Here is a 27,916-nt window from a genome sequence, read left to right as displayed (position 1 = left end):
GTTAGGCAAGTTCTTTTGTCACTTTTGTGAACTATTGAGCATTTTTTCTGAATTTTATTTTTTTTGCTATTTTTTTTTTTTTTGATTTATGAAGATCATTTGTTGCCCTTTCTGTATAAAAGCCAGGGGTTGATGGTTGTCCTCTCTTTTGATGGAATTGTAGACAATTTGTGTTGTTTTTGCCAGCTCTCCATTTTAGGGATTGCTCTAGCTGAAGCCAGTTAAAAAGTATTTAGGGCTTGGCTGGGTTAAGATGAGCCCATTATTGGGCAGTTGGTAAAGCTCCTGGCCTGCTCCTCAGCTGATTTTTGGAGGTTTCACACCCACTCTGATTTTGTGAAGACTCAGTTTCATGCCGGAAGCAATTTTATATAGGCAGGAAGCAATGGTATCGTGACCATAACCAACAAGGCCGCAGATATGCAGAAACACATACAATGGTGGTGTTATGTCTCAGCCAGGGTTTGTCCCCCGTCTGGGGGTTCAAATTCATGTTTTGCTTATTTTTGATTTTTTTTTTATTTGTGTTGATTACTCACATCATTCTTTACTTTTGGTTTTCTCTATGTATTCCTGTTGCCTTTGTTATGTTCTGTGTGTCTTGTGGGCCAATCACCACCAAGAACAGCCCTCCACCCTATACATTTGGAAGGTCTTCCTCAGTTCCTGGTGGTTCCTTGTGAATACACTAGAGTGTTATTGAGTGTACTTGTGTTTATTGTGATTTCTGTGAATTATCTGGATATCTGATTTTTCAACTTTCTGTTCTGATATTTGACCTTTCTTTTGAAATCTGTATTGGCACTTGTTTGATTTGAACTGCCTTTATATTTTTCAGGCAATTCCATTTTGCCTTTGTGCTCCACAGAGCTGCATTGTGTTTGAAATACCTTTTATTTTCTAAATATTTAGTTCTTGCTTGCCCTTATTACTAGCCAGGGTTTTGACAGTGATAGTGGTCATTATTGGAAGTTGGAGCTATGTGCTTTGGTATTTTTTTAGTGCTTGTGACTCCTATTTCATGACAGGAGGCATCTGGGATTTAAATCTAAATGCAAAATGGCACAGCAATGATGTTACAAAAACTTTACAGAAAAATATCCAAATAAATTAATTTTACAAATAAAAGCAAAAAGTAGCCTACAGATTACAGCACTAACGTTTAGCACTTTTTTGTAAAAGTCTGCCTTTTAGCTAGGTATATGATTAAAGGAGCGGGTGCTCCCTATAGGATAGCACTAGGTGGTTTCTTGCAGTTATAGTCCTGAATTTGCCCCCACCATAAGGTCCCCTTAGTAATCTTATGGCCTCTTCTGCTGTACTCCACCACCACATCCAATTGCTCCAGCACAAATGGGCTGCATGGTTACTTAGGTTGCATATGGGATGTCTAGATTTTTAAGTGTGGAGAACCATCACATGACATAATATGCTTGGATCTGACGATGCTGAGTCAGTAATAAGGAAAACAAAGTCAGCACAGGCCACTAGCACAACAGTGGACAGTAAATCTCAGAACTGCAGGAAACATAACAGTTAACATGTTTTAAAGTCTATTATTCAAATAACTGCGGAGAATGAAAGCCGCCGTTTTCGGCTCCTTCAGCTGCTGATTATATGTTTTGATCTGTAGCTGTAATAAACACTGACAGATATAGCACTATAATACCCTCTGCATTACATGAAATAATGAGCCCAGAATTTAGATTAAGGCTGATCTGAACAGGAATCATCAAGTCTGACTGACTTTAGATCATCAGAACCTTGACATGTGAAAGAAGTTCACCCCACAGGAGCTGATTATCTAAACACTCAAGTAACAGTTATTCCTCAGTAATCTGCAGCTTCTCATTTTACGTGAGATTTCCACCAGCTTCGTCGCTCAGGCTCGTCAATGATATGCCGCGTCGCTTTTCTTTTTTTTATAGTCGTTATTGCTTGCTTGGTTATAAAAAATGATTATTCCAGGGCCTCTGCTCTTATTATCTTGTATTATCCTGAAGGCTTCATTACATGTATGACAAAATCAGGTTTTCTAAAGAGGATGAAGAGTCAACGGTGCAAAAAATATGGCCTACGTTTATTCTAAAAGCACTTGCATTTCAAATGTGTGGAATGGACTTCATTTTCATTTTTTTATGCCATAGGCATAATTGAGCAATAGATCTAAATTCCAAATGTACATTTCCAAATGACATTAAATAAAGTACATTGGGCACGATGAGTAAGAGAGATGAATCACATTAGGCCAAAATCTTAATTCTGGTAAAAAATCTAGTATTGTTTGAACTGTCCCGTTCCTTCCACCTGCAATTTCACAATACATTTTCCCAGCAGCCTGTCACATTCAAGACATCTTAAAATACAGGATCTGGAATCATCGATAACAACCTTCCAGAACACGTATCCAAGCATGAGCTATTGATTATAGACACTAAGATGGAAACCTCTTCATCAATGTGCTATCTTTGATATCAACTGTTTGGAAAGGTCCATTACAACGTGTTTAGAGCCAGGCCTTATAAAACTCAAAGGATGCAACTCATTTGCCTAAAATTGTTTCCTAACATTTTATTAAGAGTTATTTGCAGACAATTCTAATGCTTCTCAGAAACCTTTTTTAGGTGATCTGACTGCTCCCAGGTTCTCCAATAAGAAAGCCTCTAATTTAGATGTTGCAATCTCTTTCTCAGAACTTAAAAACCTCCAGTACTGATGTGTTACTTTTATCCACATTATAAAATCAGTTATCTGACCTGATATAACAAATACTTATAAGTGCCGTCCCTATGACTACATTGACCTCCCTTATTAAGCAATTGCTGGATCATCTACTTCTACAACAACAACAACATTTATTTATATAGCACATTTTCATACAAACAGTAGCTCAAAGTGCTTTACATAAGAAAGAATAGAAAAATGAAAGACACAATTATAAAACAAAATAAATCAACATTAAATAACATCGAATAAGAGTAAGGTTCAATGGCCAGGGGGGACAGAAAAAACAAAAAAAACTCCAGACGGCTGGAGAAAAAATAAAATCTGTAGGGATTCCAGACCATGAGACCGCCCAGTCCCCTCTGGGCATTCTACCTAACATAAATGAAACAGTCCTCTTTGGATTTAGGATTCTCACGGAAGGGCTTGATGATGATGATGGTCACGTAGACTTCTGCCTTTTAATCCGTCCATCATTGTTGGAGCATCATGAAGCTTTGAGTAGGTGGTGGTGTTCTACTCAAACAAGACAAGGAACTTTCTGAATGACCTTACTATTGGCCTGTGTTACTCGGGAATATAGATGTTGAATTGCTGGAAATGTTACTTGCTTGTTGCCCACAAAGAACAGTTTATAAACTGAGACAAGGTTCATTATCTCACCAGGCTTTGGACAACGCTTGCCATTTTTAACGCATTATTGATGCTGCACTGGCCATATCACGTCCTACTGTCCTCTTGATGCAGAAAGTCATTTGATTGTATAAACTGAGCTAGCAGGTCTTGGAGAGGAAGGAATTTCGAACCGTGGTTTATAAATATAATAATACTCAGTAATACAGTAATACTCAGTGCTCAGAAAGGGATTGGCCATGCACAGAATTCAGATTATTTTTATCAAGCACATCTATCTCATTTAAAATTGTCCAAACTGTTTCTAGGGCAAAATCCAGCCTGCAAATGTTGCAATCGAGCTCCAGCCTCACTGGGCCACATGTTTTGGGCGTGTACCAAATTAACATCATTCTGGACCAAAATCTTTAAATGCCTTTCAGAAAGCCTTGGTGTTAGAATCTCTCCTAATCATCTAACAGCTGTGTTTGGTGGGCTTCCAGATGGGCTTAAAGTGGAGAAGGGCACACAAACTGTAATTGCCTTTACTATTTACACCATCATGAAATAAGAGACTTTCCACCAGTAACAAAGAGTTGGGGATGGCCCCGCATATTGGGCACTGGACAAACTACTTCAAAAAAGCAATCAACAAGTGCAAAAAGCAACATGGCATTTTAATACAGAAAAAAGATGGCTGGAGGAAATGATCTGGCAGGAGATGACATCTTAACGAGTGGATGGAAGTGATGTTATTATTGGTGTGACGGAAGTGACATCATCAGCGGGCGACCGGAAATGACATCAGCCTCGGGGGTCGGAAATGACGCCATCAGCGGGAGACTGGAAGTGACATTTTCATCTGGGATTGAGTGTGGAAGAAATGTTGGGCGGCCATCTTGGGAATCTGGAAGTTGGTGTGGTGAGTATATTGGATTATTTGTACCATAAATCAACCCTTCATCTTGCGATGTTTCACTAACCTCAGGGCTTATCGACTGCCTCCTAAGTGCACGTGTGTGACAGCACATAGACTTATCTTGCTCAACTGGAAGAATCCTAACCCATCTCTTTTAATTCAGTGGGTAACTGATGTTATATACTATTTGAAATGGGGAAAAAAATCTAATTCTCACTTAGAGGATCTGTTCAAACCTTATGTCCCTCACAAACTCAAATGTTTCCCAACCTTTCTGTTTTATATAAAGGCATCAGTCAAGTTGTTTCTCACCTATATGCTGACAATATAATGTGGAAAGAGCGTTGTGTGGATTTGGAATCAGGAGCTGTCAATAAATCAAAAAATCCAAGCCAAGTGTCAAAAACAGGAAGACTAAGAGTTAAGCAAAGAGTGCTCAGGATGTGTTTCAAGAACCGTAGTTGGGAAAATGTGTGGGGAAGTTTGACAACCAACACAAAAAGAAACTGGTAACCAGAGCCAAATTGTAAATCCTAGCCAAAATGTAAGAGAAAAATAGTTGAAACCAAGGTTTCAGAAACAGAAAAGGATGAACGCAAAGATATTTTAGGAAAATCAAATATTGGACAACCAGGAAGTGCAAGACACAAACCTTTATAGCGCTTTACTTGGTGATGTCATGTGCTGCTGGTTGACCTCACCTAGCAATGGAAGAACAACTGTCTACAAATAACCCTCAAATTGGAGAAGCCCATAATAAAAACATCATGTCATCGCAGGAGAGCGTTACTTATTTGAAATAATGTTATGTTGCGTATGGTGATGGCAGCATCATACTGTGAGGATGCTTCTCTGCCACAGACCCTGGAAGGCTTGTAAGGATGAAGAGGAAAATGAATGCATCAAAATGTACAGAAAAAGGAGTCTACCTGTGCCTTTGGAGAAGATCTGTTTTTCCAATAAGACAACAACCTCAAGAATTAAGCCAAAGCTCCACAGGAATGGCTTCTAAACAACAATGTTAATGTCCTGGAGTGGCCCAGTCAAGGCCCAGATCTCAGTCCAATTGAGAATTGGTATCTGGACTTGACAAAGGCTGTTCACTCACGATCTCCCTGGCACTTGACAGAGCTTGAGCAGCTTCACAAAGAATGGGGAACAATTACTGTAATCAGATTTTTTAAAACTGATAGAGAGACCTGTGCACACAGATCCAAGGCTGTCATGGCTACCAAATGTACATCTATCTAATACTGACTTGAAGGGGGTGATTACTTATGTAATCAATTATTTTGTGTTTTATGTTAGTAATTAATTTAGACAACTTTTCAAAGATCAGTAATGTCATTTTGACATTAAAGAGGCTTTTTCTGCTGATCTGTAAAAAAAACAAAAACAAATGAAATTCACTGTGATTGAAAATGTGAAACTTCCAAGGAGGTGAATACATTTTATTGGTACTGTACATATTCTTAGGAAGCACCTATTCTTTCAGCTTTCTTATTTGACAATACTACCATAGTTTTAACATCCACAATGAAGAAAGGTCTAGTACTGATTACAGTGCTGTGAAAACATGTTTGCCCCCTTTCTGATTTACTCTAATTTTGTTTATTCATAATACCTTTTTGCTTCTGATCTCCAATATTCATTTATTCATTTTCCATCGAAGATTGGGTTATTGGGGCAACTGTCTTAGCAGTGAGGCTCATGCATCTCTGTCCCAGTCACTCTTGCCAGCTCATACTGTGGGATCCCAAGGTGTTCCCAGGCCATCTGGGAGATATAAGCCACCCAGTGAGCTCTGGGTCATCCCTGGTTTCTCCTCCCAGCTAGTTATACCCATAAAACCTCCACAGGGAGGTGTCTGGGTGGCAACCATATCAGATGCTTGAAGCACCTCAATTGGCTCATCTCGATGCGGTGGGTCAGCGACTCTACTGCAAGACTCTCCTGGCAGCTCATGGTCATAGGTGAGGGTAGGGACGTACTGTGACTGTATAAATTGAGAGCTATGTCTTCTAGCTCAGTTCCTTCTTCACCACTACCGATTGCAATAGCGACTTCATAACCTGGATTCATCTGTCAATGTCACCGTCCCTTTTACCCTGACTTGTGAACAAAACCCCATAATACTTAAACTCCTTCACTTAAGACAGTATCTCGCCTCTCACTCTCGGAGAGAACAGTCCTCCTCTTTCCTACTAGTTCTCCAAGCATAACACACAGTTTTTTTACTTTCTTGAATATGAAGTATAGGGAAAGTATTGTAATCGTCCACAAATTTGATGTCAAGATATTGATGAACCTCAATGTTTTAGACCTCCCTGACTTTCTCGTATATGAAGTACTGTATAGAGAAAGTATAGGAATCCTCAAAAAATTCCATTTCGACATTTTGATGAATCTCGATGTTTTAGACCTCCATGAGTCTGAAAGTACCATTTTTGGAATTATGACTACTATTATGGTCTGTGTATGTAAACACAATAACATGAGAACGCTTTCACTTAGGTCAACCAAATTTTGCATACAATTATTAGGCACAAAACAGATTTCTATCAACTTTTGGGCTACTTCCGCTAACTGGAAGTGGTACTTTACCTGTTATTCATGCAGCTGCAGAGTCTGATTTATTCAACTTTACTTTTATAATAATTGTGCAATATATTATTAATTTGATTTGACTTGCTGTTGATGGTTCTTTAATGTACATAATATAAAAATATAATCCTTGCCTTGCTGTTTACTCCTCAAATAGCCATCCCCATATCTGAGTGTATGAGAAAGTCTACGGGAGACCACTGCCGATTTTTTTTTTTAATAATCATTTGATTTAGTGAAGAAAAAAGTTCAACAACACCAGTATCACCAATGTGAGAAATGAATTGCCTCTGGCCTACTAAAATTACTCCCAGAATGAATATAAAACTCATCCATGAAGTCACAAAACAACCCAGACGAACATCAAAGGAACTGCAGACCTGTCTGAGCTCAGTTACTGTCACTTCTCCCAGAAAGTTCTTCTTCTTCTTTAGTTTACTTCCCTAAGGCAGATCTTTTGATTGCCAGTAGTACTCTGACTTCTGATCTTCTTTCATTTCTTGGTATGATTTACCATCTTTCAGGTAATATAACATGTCTCTCCTTGGCCATTCTCTTGATTTCTTTCCCTCCAGTTTACCCTCCAGCACTATATTCAACAATCCTTCGCCTCTTAGTGCCTGTCTCATCCAGTTTTGTGGCCTTCTACTCACTGTTTCAGTCATGCCGTTTCATTCACCAGTCCTGTTCCAGCACTTTTTCATTATATAATTTAATCATCCAACTGATCTTTCCCATCCTTCTCCAAAGCCACATTTTGGATGCTTCATATCTACTGTATATCACCTTTCCTCACTGTCCATGTCTCTGCTCCATACAATGCAACACTCCAGATTTCTATTTTTATTATTCTTCTCTTCATTGTTTGAGCGACTCTATTTGTTAGCATATTTTTGTTTTGCAATACCGAAAATGATAAAAATGACAAATCTCAATCATAAGCATGTGGTGTATTGTTGTAGACTATTTCAAGATTACACATATAATGTTATTATTGATTTTTGATCCTTTACTACATATGTTGCCCCCATGGATCACTACCAGAGGGTGAAAAATGACAAATTTCAACTACAATTGCAAATATTTAGACTGACGTAGTCACTATTCTGATCTGTAGTGGGGAAGAAGGAGCTGAGTCAGAAGGTGGAGCTCACAATCTACCAGTCAGTCTATGACCCTACCCTCACCTATAGGCAGTGTCGGTTTTTGATATGAGCAACCTGGGCCATTGCCCAGGGTGGCATCGTGGTGGAGGTGACATCTTGGGCATCGGTAAAAAAAAAAATAATTTCTTTTTTTTTTGCATGCGCCCATGCTGCCCCAACATCATGCCAGCGCATTTTTGGGATTGCATGGGCATCGATCAGTTTTATATTGCCCATTTGCAGGGAGTAAGGGCACCCTCCATTTGCGAGGTGCGCCTGCTGCTTGCCGCACAGGGAAGAGAGGGGCGGTGGGGGATTCTCTGGCTGGCTGGCGCGGCATCTAATAACCAGCTCATAAAATAAAACAAAATAAAAACAAACAAACAAACACAAAAGCACCAGACATTATAATATAGACTTATAATTTGCTCCGATGTGTTTTCTAAATTCTGTCACACCCATATATGGGGAAGTGAGCGTGAGGGCCCTCGGTGCACCTGCTTGCTGCTGCTGCTGTGCTGAGGTCTCACACACAACCTGTCGAAAGGGTTGGGGGGCGAGGTGCTTCCAAATAAAGCAAATTTCACTCATAATATTGTCAATCCAAGCCAATTACGTCACAATTAATTTTTCCTGGGTTGTGCGAAATCGCAGAAATCGTTAGATGGGCGCTCCTTGCACGAGAAGCATAGAGCAGAGTACAGCAAACAGGAAGAATAAATCCTCCTGTGTGAAGCTGACGCCAGCTCAATTTATTCGCCCAGGGCACCAAACAAGCTAGGACCGCCCCTGCCTATGGGCATGGGCTTTGGGGGTACAAGTGGCCAAAATGAGCTTTCACCACATTGTGGCTGGGCTCTCTCTTTAAGACAGAGTGCAAAGCGTAGACATGCAGGAGAGGCTTGGAGTAGATCCACTGACCCTCCACATCGAGAGGAGTCCACTGAGGTGGTTTGGACTGTGGAGGGCATGACCAACTGGGAGGAGACCCCAGGGAAGACCCAGGGCTTGCTGGGAGGATTAAATTACAAATGCGGCTGGGAAAAAGGACGTATGGCCCTCACTGCTAAGACTGTTGCCCTTGTGATTCGTTTTCAGATAAGTAGTGGAAAATGAATGAATGAATAGACTTTAAACATTTAAATTGAAGCACGTATTTTAATATTTCAGATTTTTGGTGCAGCTATTCATGTTTATTATCTACTTCCACCTTATGAAGTAAATCATTACATTTCTACTGAACACCTTGAATTAGGGTGACTTACACTAATTTAAAAGCTTTTGTGTTTTATATTTGCAATTCATTTATACAACTTTGCAAAGATTAGTTTTCTCTTTGGCACTAAAGAGTCTTTTTCTGTTGATCAATGTCAATAAAAAAACTTAAATCCATTTTGATGCAATGTTGTATAACAATAAAATGTAAAAACTTGCAAGAGAGTTTCTCATGAAAGAGCACAAGCGTTCTGTTTTCTCATTTGAAAATACTTTAGTTTTTTAACATCTGTATATATATGTATATATATATTGTCACACATGTGCGCATGGTAGGCAGCTAAAGGGTCCGAATAGTGATAATTCCATGCCTGACTAGGAGGTGGCGAGGTGCACTGACTTTTTGTCTCAATCCTCTGGAGACCATTCACGGGAAATCCCACACGGTTCCGGCACCCGTGATGGCATCACTTCCAGTTCCGGCACCAACAAGGACGTCAAGTCCTGCCCTGATGACATCACTTCCAGGCCAGACTTTTAAAGCCACCATCTTTGCCCCATGTCTTCAGTTCTGTTTTGGACACTGAACCAGACACAACTCCAAGAATTTAATCATTTTGCTGCCAGGGCATAATACACGGGTGGCTGCCCCAAACCTTTTTTTGTCTCCTGTTCATTTGTGTGACAAGGCTGGTGCCTCCTCCCGATCACGAGGGGGCGACCTCCTTGGTTTTGTTGGTGGCCTCGGGTAAGGGGCTTGGAAGCCCAACCCTGTAGTGGCCTGTGGCCACCGCCAGGCGGCGCCCCGGTGCCTGAAGAAACCTGGAGCCCAGCACTTCCGCCACACCAGGAAGTGCTGGGAGAAAGAAGACAGGGGACACCCAGAGGGCTTCCGGGTGCGCAACCGGCACTTCTGCCACACTGGGGCGTGTCCATGGAGGAATGCCGGGAAGCATCTGGAGCCCATCCAGGGTGTGATAAAAGGGGCCGCTTCCCTGCATTCGAGAGCGGAAATCGGGAGGAAGAAGGACGGAGCTGGAGAGAAGACTGGAGGCGGCCTGAAAAAGATTGGGAAAGGCCCGGACTGTGGGGGATCGGTGCTGGAGGCACTGAGTTCGTGCACTAAAAATATTTGTACATAGGTGTAAATAAACGTGTGTGTGGTGGAAGAAACGATATCCGTCTGTCTGTGTCCGGGTCCCGTTCACATCTGGCATACTCGGCAGGATGCTCATAAAAATGTTGTTGTGGACGGCCCGGCGCAAGCAGCAGACCCCACACACTCGCCGCAGGAGTGGCGCATGCACAACCCCGCGGGAGCGGTTCTCCCCACGGACCACCGCCGGTCCACAGTATGGCCAAGCTACCCAGCTGCGGAGGAAGGAGAACTGGCATTGCTAGAGTGCAGCGGGCTTCCGCGGCAGAAGGCGCCTGGGACGGCATGTCGCCTAGCGAGGCCATGCCGGGGACGTTTCCCCAGACAGACAGGACCCGGGAGGTAAGTTCCCTGCTTGCTAGCAACCAGCCCTGCGGGGCCGTGTGTGTTTTTTGTTCAACAGGCAGGGGCTGCCCGGATCCTTGTCGGTGGCAGGCACATGTCAAACCGCGGCGCCTTGTTGACGCAGCAGCAGCTGGGAGAGCTGCTGAGAGGGAGACGCTGCAACATGAAGAGCCAGCATGCCGCCGCACTGGGAAGAAAAGAGCCAAAATGGCCGCGGACTGGAAGTCCCATCCGCTGACAGGCACGGGATTGGCCAGTGTGTCTTGTGTGCCCGCCAATGACTGGATAGAGGCGGGACCAAGGAATGTCAGTCTCGTGCCTGAGAGAGACCCGATTGGGCCAGAGGGAGTGGCCCACAGGAGGCAGATGACGTGTACAGCAGATGGACAGGTAAGCCCACCGGCGTCTATCTCCCTGTTCTCGCCGGTGGCTCTGCGCAAGCCAGAGGAGTCCCTTCGGCCCGCAGAATCGCCTTTATTACAGGTGCTACGTGCTCTCTGTGGAGTTGGAGAAGCTGAGGGGGACGGCGATCGCGTCATCTGGACGCCGCAGGCTGCGGAGGAACGGCACGATGCTGGAGGAGTATGGCGGGGAAGGTGAGTGTTGCCCTCCCCGTACAGCATAGGGGAGAAGTCGCCGAAAATGGCCGTGATAACAATGACTGGCAACAAGAAAGCGATTCTCCAACAGCAGACGCGCGGTGCAGGCTGCCTGCAGAGCGAGGAGAGCGAGATCGCAGGGGCTGACAGGACAAGGGCTGATGAGTGCCCCGGGTCCTAGCGCCCTGTGCTCCAAGCCTGCGGCTGTCTCCTGACGGTCTGCATGGACGCAGACGGGGCTGGATTTGAGCTTTCATTGTGCTCAGACCCAGACCATCAGGGCATCCAAGAGAGGAAGGAGGAGCCGAGGGATGTATGCCGGTTCCTCCGACAGGAACGGGCGTGTCGCTGGGTGCGCACGTCCTGTGAAGGGCCGTCCTCTGCAGGGGCAAAGGGAGAATCCTGGGCGGGTGGAGGAGCCACCTGCGAGAGCAGTCCTGACACCGAAGAACGGACAGGCACGGAACCCACGGAGGAGGCACCGAACAGGCAAGTCGGGGGCTACCGATGGGGTTGGCTAAGCGCTGCACATGTAGAGATCGAAGGGATGCCCGGTGTGGGTGTCCAGGCAGCGCTTCTGGCCCTCCCTTTTGTTTATGCACAGGTTTGAAGCCCCGAAGAGCCATTGGACCTTCCCCATTGGGAACCTGCCCTCCTGGAATGGGCTGCTCCGTGGGAGGATTCTCCACCGGTGACCGGATGGTGCCCCATCTGGCGGGGACTGGAGAAGGAAGAGCAGTGCAGACCAGAGGGGCGAGAAGGCCTCGGAAGGGATGCTGAAGTGGTGCATCCCAGGGTGCCGTGGTGGGCCCTGGGTATGGAGTAGGACCCACTCCGGGGATGTGCTGCCCTCTCGGGATGTATCACTCCGACGGACGGGTCTTCGCTGGCAATGGGGCACTGTCACAGGCGGCTGTGGGTAATATGTGCTGACATATTACCTGTGTGCCTAGTGAGGAGGTTAAAGCAGGACGCTGCAGACTTCTTCAGTTTAACATTTAGAACATTAAAGCAATTCATCCCAACAAAGCTTGCTCTTCCTATTCACTTAATTCTTTAAAAAAACATTAAGTTGAGTTTTGAAAGTCTCCAAAGTTCTATCGTCTACCACACTACTTGGTTGCTTATTCCATGTATCCTTGGTTCTCTGTGCAAATTTACTCCCACATAAAAGTGTTCATTCTTTTATTTGTCTGTATAACCGACTCAATCCGCCTTTCTCTGCGTTGTGTAAATGATTGTTACAAAGGCACGTAAGGTTAAAACACAAGCTTTTATTTTCCTCTTGAAGAAACTCTTTTCAAAACAAAAGTAACAAAATGGACTGGGCGTCACATAAACATCTTCTCCCCTACTCCCCACAGCATCCACTGCCCTTCTGCCCTTTTTATTTATACAAACAAGTTGCATATAAAACTATTTACAAAAAAATTACTCTCAAATCACTTTCAAAGAGAACTATTTGCAATACACATAGCTTTATACAAAAAAATCCTAATTGTATAATTACATATTCTTAACAAAAAAAAAAAAGAAAAATATATACAGTGATCCCTCTCTATATCGCGCTTCGACTTTCATGGCTTCACTCCATCGCGGATTTTAAATGTAAGCATATCTAAATACATATCACAGATTTTTCGCTGGTTCGCGGATTTCTGCGGACAATGGGTCTTTTAATTTATGGTACATGCTTCCTCAGTTGCTTTGCCCAGTTGATTTCATACAAGGGATGCTATTGGCGGATGGCTGAGAAGCTACCCAATCAGTGTATGTATTACGTATTAAATAAAACTCCTCAATGATATACGATATGCTTCCCTCGCAGTGCTTCGTACACTTAAAAGCTCTAACAGCACGTAATGATTTTTGATTGTTTGCTTTTCTCTGTCACTCTCACTCTCTGTGACATTCTCTGCTCCTGACGGAGGGGGTGTGAGCAGAGGGGCTGTTTGCACAGAGGCTGTTTGCTTAGAAGATACGGACGCTCCTCTAAAAAATGCTGAAAGACTACCTTCACATTGATCCCTTTCTTGCGGCCGGTTTATCGCGGTGCTTCAACTTAAAAGCCCAACAGCCCTATTGATTTTTGATTGTTTGCTTTTCTCTCTCTATTTCTCTGTCTCTCTCTCTGACATTCTCTGCTCCTGATGCGCACTTCTTTGAAGAGGAAGATATGTTTGCATTCTTTTAATCGTGAGAAAGAACTGTCATCTCTGTCTTGTCATGGAGCATAGTTTAAACTTTTGACTAAAGGGTGTTATTTAATGTCTAGAGGGCTCTAATAATGTTAAAAAACATATTTAGAAGGTCGTAAACAGGTTTTCTATGCTCTAACTGTGAAAATATTAAATTTATTAATAAAGAATCCTACTTCGCGGAAATTCATTTATTGTGGTAGAGTCTGGAACGGATTAACTGCGATTAACGAGGGTTTACTGTATAGCATTCCTTTTCAAAACAAAAGGAAAAAAATGGACAGGGCGTCACATAAATGTCTTCTCCCCAATGCTTATTAAATAATAAGTTAAATTGATTACAAATTATTAATACAAAATAAATGAAATAATAATTGGGAGAAACTTAGGGGGAATTGAAACCACAACCTATCCCACAGCATCCACCGCACTTCTGACGTTAGAGCCAAAAAATATGGTGCATGCAGGTTGTGAGGTGTGACGCTAATTAACGCCCGTACTACAACATATTATAATTGTTAGTATGCTATTAGCTATTTACAGGGATCAACTCTTTTTGGAGAAGTTCATAATTAAAAAAAGCTAAATTATAAATAACATTTTACACTTCGCTACATCTGGACAATTTAGTTTCGATGCCTAGCTGCACTTATGTGTGTCTGGACGGGATACGAATGCATGTCCTTCAGCTGCTCAAGCTAATTATCACAGTGGACTTTCTCCCTCACTGTATAACGGCGTCTTCCCCAATTTTCTTTTCGTTTGTTTGAAAACACTGTCATGGTTGGAAAAAAATCTGGAGCAATTTCACACGCAATTGTGTGCGGGAAAATGAGCGGCAGATGGGTTTCTTGAATGCTTCAGCTTTAAATACAATTTAGAATAACCATCAGGAAATGCTTTGTACTGCTCTGTGTGGTTTCTCTGGGAGAGGTGAACCACCGCGGTTGATTATCTGAGGCCAAAAATAATTGTAATTTTTGATACAACTATATCGGGGAAGGGCGTGAGTATTAATACTAAATAGCAGTAAACCCCAGTCCGCTTATAGCGGGTTGATAATGACTTGCCAGCTTTCCCTGACAACACATCTTGGACTGTCGGACTAAACTGGGCTCCCTGCAGCAGACCCACACAGACGGCATCCCAGCCATGAATTAAACCTGAGAGGAGCAGAGCTCCCCGCTGATAGGCAAATTACTTTTTTTTTTCAGAATTTAAAGAGAAAAGCTTTGGCAGAAATTTTATTTTCTTCATTATGTGTGCGTCATTCCTCTTTTGATGCTCGGCCTAATTCACTTGGTTTGAAAGTCATTGCTGCCTTCTTTATTTTATAAGCCAGGGATTGTGAAGCAGAGAGCGTGGTGATAAAAAGCAACTTGTCTGCAGATGTTATCCTACTTCTGTGTCATCCAATAAATGATAACAAAATTAAAGGCAATCTATTGTGTCTTTTATTAGTGAAACGAGAGAAAGAAAACACACATTAGAACAATAATATAAAAATATGCAATTACCATAAGGCTTCTAAATTGCCAGAAATCAGGTTTTCTTGAACTGTTTGCTGCAGAGTAATTATAATGCTTCCTGCTGACAGCAGCCAGGCAGTGTCTCTTGGCACAGTTCACATCAACGTTTTCATCACTGAGTAAACAAAAAATTAATAGAAAACAAAGTTCCAGGAATTTTAATTGCGTTACGAGAGGTTCTGTTTGGCATGTTACTGTACAAACTCTGTTCCATGGAAATGCTGCATTTGTGTCTTCAAAGCACAGTGCCCTTCTCCTGTGGCGGCAAAGGTTAGGCAGTAATTGGACTCACGGAATCCTCTCAGGTGAGCGTTTTTAGGTCTTACACAATTTCACCATCGTGTCTGACACTGGAGGTGCTTGAGCATTCAGTTCATTGGATTGCTACTCAGGTCTCAGCCTTCGAAATTTGCAGCTTCTTCTCAATCTCCATAATTCCACCACATTCACTGTCTTGTATATTAAATCTAATTATTTTTATAACTTATAAGTAATCCACACTAAGATGGTACTCTTTGTAGAACATTATACAAAACAATGTAATTGATTTCAATGGTATTTATCATGAAAGGCATAATATTAACTCAAGATTGAGGTAGATGGTGAAGATGCTCACACCGAAAAACAAGAGTAACCCATTAATTATATTTGTGTGGCAAAGGTGCTATTTGAAATAAAGATTAACTAATTGGAAGTAATTGTTAAAAATTTTGTAAAATTATGAATGTAAGTTTATTTGAAAGGTACTACATTTACTATACAAGATGGTCCAGATCTAATTATGCAATTTTCATTACGCTATGACTTATTAAGTTTATTACATAGAGAATTCACAAAAAATTATTTTTGCTGCTGATAGATGGCGGCACCTGTCCTGCATTCCAAAATGGCGGGGAGACGGATGTCAGTCAAACAGCAATTCTTTTGTCTTGTTCTGTTGTCCTGCATTGCATTAAAAGTTGCATAATTAGATCTGGACCACCCGATTGATCAGGGGTCCCCAGCTCCAGTCCTGGAGGGCCACAGTGGCTACAGGTTTTCATTCTGACCCTTTTCTTAATTAGTGACCTGTTTTTGCTCCTATTTAACTTCTTTTGAATTATTTCTAATTGACTTGCTCTTGACAACTTAGACTCTTCAAGTGTTTCTTTTTAAACTAGCGTAAATTACACAATATGTGAAAATAAAGAAAGGTGAGGGTCTCAGGAATGCTGTTCTGCTCAGGTCCACAAAACATTTTAACAGTGCTCTTAGAAAACAGGAAATCTATAATTTTGGAAATGTCTGCTATTGCACTATGAGAGCAGCAATAAGCCATGGAATTAAAGAACGTGTTTAATTAAGAACAAGACTCAGCACCAAATTCAGCAACTGGTTGGAGTAAAATTAGTTGGAGTTTGAGGCCCTGACTTAGTTGGTCTTCTGTTGGCTCACTCACTCCACATTTCATTTCTGTTTGGGTGCCATTTAAGGAAAGAAATCAAGCAATTCAGTGGAACAAATCGTAAAAAACAAGTCAATTAAAATGAAAGGAAAAGGAATTAATTAGCATCAAAAACTAGTCAGGGTTAGATTGAAAACCTGCATCCACTGTGGCCATCCAGGACTCGAGTTTGACACCACTGCTATAGATGAACTTAATTACTTATTAATGACAGGCTGGACTAGTCTCAGAGTGAACTATATACTGTAAGAACATAGAGAGCAGGCTCTTCGTCCTTAGGGAACAGCACTCTTTTAATGTGAGTAGTGACATCCTTTACATCTCTCTATTATAAAAGGAAATCTTGGGATGAGACGTTCTCAGAGATAATTTCAAGTCCCGTGAGAGATAATTTCAGGTCCCGCGAGACAAAACTTTTTGCCAAGAGATTTTGACAAATCCTGTCCTCCTCCCAAATATTTACAACCATGCCCACGGTCCAATCACGGCTCTTGTTCAGAAAGCGGACCACTTGGTTGTTTCACACGGACGCCACTTGGTTATTTCACAATAATTAAGATTAGGAATTTAAGTAGGTTTATGTTATCATATTATCCCTAAAATTGTGACTTAACATCAGGGACCTATTTTATTGACCTTATGGTTAGTGTTTGGGCGAGAGGAAGGCCGTCTCAAGTGGTGTCCGCTTTCTGAACAAGACCCCCAATCACTTCTCATTCGTGTGAATGCTATTGTCAGACACAGTTAGAGATTATGAAAGTACTAAAATTCAAAAGTCTCAAGAAACTCATAGTAAAGATCGCATTAGCACAATAAATGGAAATTATTACTCGGTGAAATAACGGGACAGCGGAAATGAGATTGAATATATGGACATAGGTGATAGGACAAAAGTATTAAGATATTGTTTGGCTTTAAACTTTAAGTCTGAGACTTGTAGATCATGTGTTGCCATCAGGGAAATGTACGGTTTCTTCCCAATTAAGAGGCGTATCCGCGAGAATTAAAACATTTGTTGTTTGCTGAATGTGAAATTCACATATGCGTGAAGACATGAAGTGGCTGGTGCATAGCGCCCACACGGGGGTTGGTGAGCGAAGTGAGCAGGGGGCAGATCCCCCTAGTCTTCTACAATTCTGTAATGGCCAGTGTGATTTTCTACACTGTGGTGTGCTGGGCTGGTAACATCATTTCAAGAGAAGCCCACCAAATCAGCAAGCTGATTAAGAAGGCAGGCTCATTTATGGGATACACTCTCGAACCTCTGGAAATAGTGGTGGAGGAGAGAATAAAGACAAAGCTGAGTGCTGTTATGCACAATGATGCACATCCTCCTTTAGACACACTAGCAATAGGGATGTTCAGCCAACAAATCATTCATCAAAATTGTGCCAAGACACACGACTGGATCTCATTTATACAAATGGCACTATGCCTTCATAATGCCTCACTGTGATTGCTCTCTTTATCTTTATCCTTTTTTGTAATTTGTATGTGTTTGTGAGGGATGCTGTTTATAATAATAATTATTTCATTTATTATTTCTTGTGCTTCTGAAAAGGTAAAATTACTCCCTTGGGACAAATAAAGAATTATCTGCTGTATATGGAAACTCTATCCAACCTTTTTCTGAATGAATCTGCCATTGCAAGGTTGCAGTGAGCTGGAGGCCACTCCATTAGCACCAAGTTCTGTCTCAATGCACACTCACACTCAAGTTCACACTCACTCTGCCCATTTTAGGGTTACTGGTTACTCTTCCAGCATGTGTTCTGACTGTAGAAGGCATCACAGGGTCACCCTTCAAGTTCTTCCCAGCTTTGTAATACTAACCTGAACCATGAGGGAGCATTGCCGCTAACTGAATTGCCTATTAGTTCCTCCACAGTACAGAGGAACCGCCCAATGAGGACAACTGACTCCACCTCTTCCGGTCCCTGGGCTTTAAAAGGGCGATCGCCCAGAAGGAGGTATCTGGAATGACCAGAGCTAAGAAGCTCCAGCAATAACCAAAGGCAGACCCGAGAGCCTGATTAATTGTGGCTATTAAAGGACTTTCAGTCAGTCATTTTCTAACCTACTTATTTCTGAACAGGGTTGGGGGGGTGTTGCTATCCCAGCCAGCAAAGGGTGCAAAACAGGAACAAACCTTGAACAGGATGCCAGTCCATCACAGGGTGAACACATACAGACAACAATAACAACAACAACATTTATTTATATAGCACATTTTCATAAAACTCATGTAGCTCAAAGTGCTACACAAGATGAACAAAGAAAAAGAAAATATAACAAAAAATAAAGTAAGGTCCAATGGCCAGAAGGAAAGAAAAAACAAAAGAAAGCTCCAGTTAGGCTGGAGAAAAAAACAAAATCTGCAGGGGTTCCAAGGCCATGAAGCCACCCAGACCCAGTGGGCATAAATGATCTAAATCAGTACTAATGGTTTTCAGGCTTCACATGGAAGAATTAGATGATGATGGTGATGTGGACATCTGGCCTTCAATCTATCAATATAATGACTATATGGTGGTTTGACCAGGTGGTGGTGGTGACGCAGATCTCCACCACAGAAAACAGGAAAAAAAAAACAGCAGGGAAAGTAGGGGTCAGTACAGATTGAGGAGCCATGATAAAAATTATAATTAAGTCCATATACAGAATATCAGGGTTACAATAAAATGAAGTTATGAGAAAGCAGTTTTTTAAAGTGCTCCACCGTTATTAGCCTAGTGAATTTCAATCGGTTTAAACTATTCCAGATTTTAGGTGCATACAGACACCAAAGATACATTAAGGCCAATTTAGTATCGCCAGTTCGCATAACCTGCAAGTCTTTGGATTGTGGGAGGAAACCGGAACACCCAGAGGAAACCCACGCAGACACAAGGAGAAAAAGCAAACTCTACACAGGGAGGACCTGGGACATGAATCCTGGTCTCCTTACCACAAAGCAGCAGCATTACCACTGTGCTACCATGCTGCCCTTACATTGACAGATATGTTCAATTTAATTTAATGGTATTTGCTCTGAAAAGTGTCAAATTAAATGTTGTGCTGAATGAGTTGCTATGGGACACTATATAAAACAAATATTCAACTAAGTGAAATGGCATTAGCTGTAAAAGGCACTATATATTGTGAAACACTGAAACAGAAGTATTAAATTAACTGCAATGTTATTAGGTATGAAAGGCACTATATTAAATAAAGACTGTGGCACTGCTCCTTGTGAATAACTATATAAGACAGAAACATTTAATTAATTTTAATGGTATTTGTTCTGAATAGTGTCCTATTAAATAAAAATGTGACCTCTTGATAATGACTGTCCTCAATGTATCACTTGGCTTGAAGGGGTCACTCCAGCTCCCCAAACCTGACACAGACAGACACAGGCACAAGTCTAGCAGCACACAAAGATTTATTTTGTGGGAAACATGACCCAATCGTTTCCCACAGCACAAACACAAGTGCAAATAAGCAACACACAGCAAAGCCTTTTCTCTCTCTCTTCTACTATGCCTCTACTCCACCCAGCAAGCTTCATCTTCTCCCTTCTGACTCTCATTCCTGAAGCTGAGGCAGGTGGCTCCTTTTATGCAGCACTCAAGAGTACTTTCAGTATCCTGTGAGCGCAGTCTGGAAGCACTTCCAGGTGATATGGGAGCCTGACAGGGGTCTTTGCAGCACTCCCTGGTGGCACCCCCAGAACCCAAAAGGGCTGAGCCACCAAACTCCATGTCTCATTGTGCCCTGTGGGAATCTGTGGTGGCATAGCAACCCAGATGGGCTGTCACGTACTGATCTGCATGAGATAATGCCCTGAGCAAGGTCTCTCCACCCTGTCCTTCCAGTATGAAGGCGTCCCGTTTGCCACAAGGTATACTATGCAATACTGAGTTAAATGTAATGGCATTAGCTCTGTGCTCATCGTGAAGTAATGCATACAAATTAGCTGTGAACAGCAGTATGTCAGGTGAAGGCCTGATGCACTGATAGTGGTAACATTCAGTGCGTCACACTATGGAAGCATATAAAACAGTAATATTCCATTAATTGTAATTGTATTAGTTGTGAAAGTCACTGTATTAAATAAAGATTGACTGAACTGGTGCTCATTGTGAAACACTTAATGAAAACAAAATCTCTATATATATAAAATCTAACGTCTGTCAGTCTGTATGTCTGTCCTCTTTTCACAAGGGAACTACTTAACGGATTTAGATCGGGTTTTTTTCTATAATTTGTTTGAACATTCCAGCTGACTTTGCGACTTCTCTCATTGTGCTATGTATCATAGTTTGCTTGCGGTTTCAATTTATTTGTGCGAATCCGAGAGACATGCAGTGGGGCTTCGGGGCGTACCTTACCTCTGCTTAGCTAGCAAACAAGAAAACAACTTAAGGGATTTAGATCATTTTTTTTTTCTATAATTTGCTTGAACATTCTGGTTGATTTTGCGGCTACTTTCATTGCGCTAAGAATCATAGTTCGCTTTCAGGGGTGATATACAGTATTTGCGCTAATTCAAGACAGAGGCTGTGGATCGAGGGGAGGGGAAAGCGTGACGTCAAGAGTGGGGAGTCGGTCTACCTCTGCATTTTGGAGTGTAACTTGCGTCAGCTTAGCTCAGCGTTTCTCAACCAGTAAGTATTTGCGACCCGAGTTTTCATAACAATTTTAATCACACCCCCTAACGTTTTTATGAAAGGAACTCACTAATACCAATTTGTTCTTTTTAAATTAATGATATATCATAGATGCATATTTTATTATACCTACTTAACTTTTATCGACATTTATCTAACTTTATATTTATTTTTCTAGTATCAGAATGCAGTTTAAGTTAATCTGTTTTGGTTTCAATAGATGTATTTTTCATATTTTTGATTCTTGTTTTCTTTTTTTCACATCTTCGCGCTCCCCTTGGGGCCCGCCTCACAGTTTGAGAACCACTGACTTAGCTAGCGATACCTTTTTGTTTATTGATTTTCAAAGTGTGTTCTGTTTCACTACTACGCGGGTGGAGCCACAAGGGACGGCTAGTATTTAATACATTTTAATGGGATTTGCCTTGAAAAGTAATTTGAAGAAGGTTCCACAGCTGTGGAAAACATCCTATGTGATCCCACTGCCAGAGTAAGAAAATTCTAATGATCCCAATGACTTCAGAGCAGTTTGTCTCACTTCATATATTATAAAGACCTTTGAGAGGCTGGTCCTAAAACAGCTAGGAGACCTGGTTTCAGAACACTTGGATCCTCTGAAGTTTGCACATTATAGGTGTGGAGGATACTCTTGTAAAGACGCAATATAAAATAAGGACTGACTAATAATATTGTTTTGCTGCTTTATGTGAAAGATCTGCATGAATAGAATGCATTGAACAATTCTGCAGGATACTGTTGTGAAAGGTGCTATATAAAGCAGTGACAGATTTTGATGTGATCAATGAGAAAGTGCATAGGCAGCAGTATGCACTTAGACTTAGACACAGTAGCTTAGACTTCCAAATGATATGAGTGACTGCTGTTTAGTTATGTGGAGTCTCTAAATTGTGTGTCTGTGCCTGAGTGTGCCCTATGATGGACTGGCATCCTGTCCAGGGTTGGTTACTGACTTGCAGCTGATGCTGCTGGAAGTGGTTTCAGCCACCACGACTTGGAATTGAATACAGCAGGCTTGAACATGGATAAAGGTATGGATGGAAATAGCATCTTTTTATTTGTACTTTGTGATGGTACCATTGCCTTAAAATGTTAATAAGAGACTTGACTGTCAAATGCAGGATCAACAGTTAGCAGAAGCTGGAGTTTGGATTTGGCACCATATGAGTCAAATCTCCTCATTAAGTGTAAAGGCACAGGGCTGACTGTCTCTCTTGGGTCATTTTATATGGCAAGTCCCTGTTGTGTCACTTAAAACAGTACTCTCCACAGGAAATCTTGTTCCTACACTGTACTTCTGACAGCAAAAGGCTCTGATTTGACTGAATGTGATGCTGCTCACAATGAAAGGTGCTATTATAAAATAAGATTAGTTGGTTGACATTGAGAAAAATTCAAACTGCCAAACTTATTTACCACTGCTGCATTCTCATAAATGTTATGGGCAAGATAAGAAATGAAATCAATTCCATTTGAAAACCTATTTTCCCAGTTGGATCAAAGAAAGCATAACTTGGCCAAAAAAAAAAAAAGCAGCAGGAAGTGCTGCTATGGCTGAAATTCAGAGGACACTAAGCCTGAAACACCGGGGCAGTAAAGAAAAGTGTAGGAGGAAAAGCAAATCTCAGAGGTGACATACAGAGCCTATGCAGATGGGCCAAATGGAGAGAAAGTCAGTAATGCCACCCCTTGATGCCAGCATTAAAAAAGAAGGAAATTTAAAATAAATAATCTAGTGTCATTTGTTTATAATCAGATAAAAGATATTTTATGTTATTTTTCTTTTCTAAATACATTTTCACTGATTCTAAAGAGAGACATAACAAAACCTTTCCACATGGCATTCTAGGATCTAACAAAAGAATTAGTAATGCCACCTACCCACAGTGGCATGTATAAAGAAGAATGAAAGTTCAAAAGTGTACTGTCAATTTCTTAGATTTCGATAAATATTAGAACATTAGAAACATTTTAATGGGAACAGGCCATGTAACCGAACAAAGCTCACCACTCTTATCCACCTAAATCCTCCATGTCTAGTTTTGGATGTCCAGATCTAATGTTTACCACAATACTTGGCAATTTATTCCATGTGCCTATGGTTCCCTATGCTTAAGGAAACATTTTTGCTTCACTTGGGCGCACAAGTCCTTGGCATAAGAAACAGCTTGACCTTCTTAATTTCAGTTCAAGTGTCAGCTACTTCTCCTCATGGCCTCCTGGAATGCAGTTTCTGATAAGACTCATCAATCACACACAAAATGGCATGTAGAGATGTCTCCATGATGGTCCATTTGCAACACCTGTTCGGCAAAAAAAGAGCTATAACTCAACATTTGGTCGTATTGATGGACAAAACTTTGCACCAATTGTCAGCCAAAAGGCTGAGCTTATCTGCAGTCGAGAAACTAATTAACATCTTCCTTTATACCCCATTGCCAGAGCTAGAGCTGTGCTCTCTGTCTACTCAGTGCTTGTAGCCTTTCCATAATTTCTAGAGTATGGGTGTAACAATGGCTGGAGTGATCACTTTTACACTGAATGGCAACCTTGTGCTTGACCGGAAGAGTGGAAGATGGTCTGGAGTGGCCACAAGTTCAAACCTTACTAAAATTAAGCAAGGTGCCTGAGCTATCGGGACCATACATAAAGCCATACATTCGTCTTTCTAAAGACAAGAGTTGACTGATCAACAGCAACCCAGCAGACATAAATTGAATGCTAGCAAAAGAAGTGTGTGAAACTTTGGAAAAACTGCAGTTCTACCTGCAACCACACGGTGTGTGTTGTGTGACGAAGGATGCCGGTGTAAATGGTTGAATTTACTGTACGGTTTAATGGATTTTACTACAAGCCGTCCATGAGGATCGCCATTGTAAGGGATACACATGTGCGGACGGCAACTAATTTAAGTTGCTCACTGAGTTGTGAGGTAATGAGCAGGTTCATGCTGGATAAAAGAAAGGTGGATGATTGCTGAAGGGAGATAGAAAAGGAGCGACAAAAAGAAAAAAGATAGGGTAATAGCTTGTCAGAGGACAGTTGAGGAGATGTTCGGTGGAGAGGACAGGAGACACTGATCAACAGAAAAAGCCTCTTTATTAATGTCAAAGTAAAAACTGATCTCCGCAAAACAATCTTGATTGTGTCAGCATTCAGTAGACGGCAGCCATGACAGCTTTGAATCTGTGCACACAGGTCTCTCTCTGTCTCTCTGTCAGCTTTACCCATCTGAACATTGCCATTTTTTCTGATTCTTCTTTGTTAAACTATTCAAGCTCTGTCAGGTTGCATGGAGATCCTGGGTGAACAGTCTTTGGCAAGTCCATCCACAACTTCTCAATTGGATGGAGATCTGAACTCTGACTTGGTCACTCCATGACATTTCCATTGTTGTATTTAAGCCATTCCTGTGTAGTGTTGGCTCAATGCTTGTGGTTGTTCTCTTGCTGGAACACACATATTTCCCAAGGTGCAGGTTTCTTGCAGACTGCATCAGGTTTTTCCTCCAGTGTTTCCTCATATTTTGCTCCATTCAATTTTCCTCTCCACCCTCAAAAAGCTTTACAGGGATTGCTGCAGAAAATCTTTTCCACAGCATGATGCTACCACCACTATGCTTCATGGTGGGGATGAGGTGCTTTCAATATAGGTGTAGTGCTTAAACATAGTGTTTAGTCTGATGGTTAAAAAGTGCAGTTGTGGTATTATAAGCTTATAGAACCATCTTCTTGCTGACTTCAGCATCTCCCATGTTCCTTCCAGCAAACTCACTTTATATTCTCTTTAATAATGGATTACTCTTTGCCACTTTCCCATAAAGTGTCAACTGGTGAAACACCCAAGCAACAGTTGCTGAGCGCACAATCCCTCCGATCTGAGTTACTATAGTGTGTAACTCCTTCAGAGTTCTCATTTGTTTCCTTGTGACCTCCCTCACTCATCTTTTTCTTGTACAATTACTCAGTTTTTGTGGATGGCCAGCTCTAAGCAGATGTCCATCCTGTCCATACTCTGTCCATTTCTGAATGACTGATTTAACTGGACTCCATGGATATTCAGTGACTTGGATTATTTTCTTGTTAGCGCCCCTTGACTTGTGCTTTCTATGGAGTTGCCTGGACTGCCATTCTGTCTTCATTGTGTAGTTTTGGCACCACACTGATTCACCACAATTCAGACTTTCCAGATGAGGTGCATTTAGACTACAATCAACTGAAACTGTACTTTAACATGGCCTTTTTATAACTTCACTTTAACTTAATACTGATACTCTGTATGTTCAATTCTTCATAATAACTATTCACAGTGGCTCCAAAATCCGTACTGACCCCAACTCTCTCTTCTGTTTCTTTTTCCGGTTTCTTTGTGGTGGCGGCCTGCGCCACCACCACCTACTCAAAGCATCATGATGCACCAACATTGATGGACTGAAAGTCAGAAGTCTACGTGACCATCATCATCAGGTCCTTCCATGAGAACCCTAAATACAAAGAGGACTGTTTCATTTATGTTAGGTAGATTGCCCAGAGGGGACTGGACGGTCTCTTGGTCTGGAACCCCTACAGATTTTATTTTTTTTCTCCAGCTTTTGGAGTTTTTTTTTTTGTTTTTTCTGTCCACCCTGGCCATCGGACCTTACTTATTCTATGTTAATTAATGTTGACTTATGTTTATTTTTTATTGTGTCTTCTATTTTTCTATTCATTTTGTAAAGTACTTTGAGCTACATTTTTTTGTATGAAAATGTGCTATATAAATAAATGTTGATTGATTGAAATGTTGAAACCCCAGGGAGGCGATCTCCATTAACTAATTATAGAACCTAAACTAATTGGCTGCACCAGTGAGGATTTAGGTGTGTCATATTGTAGGGGGGGGGGCGGCACGGTGGCGCAGTGGTAGCGCTGCTGCCTCGCAGTTAGGAGACCCGGGTTCGCTTCCCGGGTCCTCCCTGCGTGGAGTTGGCATGTTCTCCCGTGTCTGCGTGGGTTTCCTCCGGGCGCTCCGGTTTCCTCCCACAATCCAAAGACATGCAGGTTAGGTGGATTGGCGATTCTAAATTGACCCTAGTGTGTGCTTGGTGTGTGGGTGTGTTTGTGTGTGTCCTGCGGTGGGTTGGCACCCTGCCCAGGATTGGTTCCTGCCTTGTGCCCTGTGTTGGCTGGGATTGGCTCCAGCAGACCCCCGTGACCCTATTCGGATTCAGCGGGTTAGACAATGGATGGATGGATATTGTAGGGGGTAAATACTTATGTGGTTAATTACTTTATGTTTTATGATTGTAATTCATTTAGATCACTGTGCAGAGATTCACTTTGACGGTTAAGTGTCTTTTTCTGTTGCTCAGTGTCAAAAGCCCAATGAAATCCACTGTGATTCAATGTCTTATAACAATAAAATATGAAAACATCCAAGGGGTGAGTACTTTTTAAAGTACACAGTAAATACAGTACAATATACTTTCAGTATGCATATGCTGAGATGGATAGAAAGCCCAGTTAGGGTAGAGATAAACTTCGGCCTCCCTGCCGCCTGCATTGGATTGAGAGGTTTGAGAATGTTGGAGTTGCGTGTGTGTTTTTCTATATTTATGCACATTTTCTACATTTGGGTGGTGCAGTGGTTAGTGAAGCCCCAGGATGGCTTTTAGTCACATCTCAGTTTCCAGCTGTGTAGTGTGTCCAAATTTGCCCCACATCTGTGTGGATGTTTCTCTGACTATTCTATATTTCCACCCACATACAATACCATTTACAATACAATTTACTTTTATATAGCCCAAAATCACACTGAAGTGCCGCAATGGGCTTTAACGGGCCCTGCCTTTTGACAGTCCCCCAGCCTTGACTCTCTAAGAAGACAAGGAAAAACTTCCAAAAAAACCCTTTTAGGGAAAAAAAATGGAAGAAACATTGGGAAAGGCAGTTCAGAGAGAGACCCCTTTCCAGGTAGGTTGGGCATGCAGTGGGTGTCAAAAAAAGGGGGTAAATACAACACACAGAACAGAACACAAGTAATCCTCAATACAATATAATAGAGCAATAGAAATATTCCAGGTACAGAGCAGAATTCAACAGTATATGATATAACATAATACAATTTGGATTTATTCAGAGTCCTGGAGACCTCGGCCATCAAGCTGCCTCCCCCTATTGGCCATTCCATAGCCGAGTGCTGGGCCAGCCAATCAGGTGAAAGAACCCCTCTATCCAATGATTCCTGCAATCTTCCATTAGAGATGACTTTACGTTAGGCAGGCAAAACAAATTGGCAGGTGGGCAGTGGCAACAAGTGCCACATTTCAGTACCAAAAAGAGAAACAGAATAGGTGAGGGTTAGTAACAAATTATAACTATCATGTTACTTATGTTTTAGTGCTAATGACTAACAACAGAGATGCAGTCTGTACAGTTAATCAGCAGCTCTAGTCAGGATATGCTAAACTGAAGTAGTGAATTTTCAGCCAGGATTTAAAAGGGGCATCTCTTATAGTAGCAGGCAGACCATTCCACAGTTTAAGAGCCCTGTAATTAAAAGCTCCCAACATCCCACTGTTATTTTATTAATCCTTGGAATCATAAGCAGACCGGCATCTTGAGAACTTAATGTGCACTCTGGTTGGTAAGTCATGATAAGTTCATGACAAGTAGGCCGGACCTTGGCCATTTAAGGCTTTATATGTTAAAATTAGGATTTTGAAATCTGCCCTAAACTTAACCGGGAGCCAGTGTAAGGATTTAAGAACTGGAGTTA

Source organism: Polypterus senegalus, chromosome 13 (assembly GCF_016835505.1).
Source record: "Polypterus senegalus isolate Bchr_013 chromosome 13, ASM1683550v1, whole genome shotgun sequence".
Lineage (NCBI taxonomy): Eukaryota > Metazoa > Chordata > Cladistia > Polypteriformes > Polypteridae > Polypterus > Polypterus senegalus.
Note: the sequence above shows the minus strand (reverse complement) of the source record.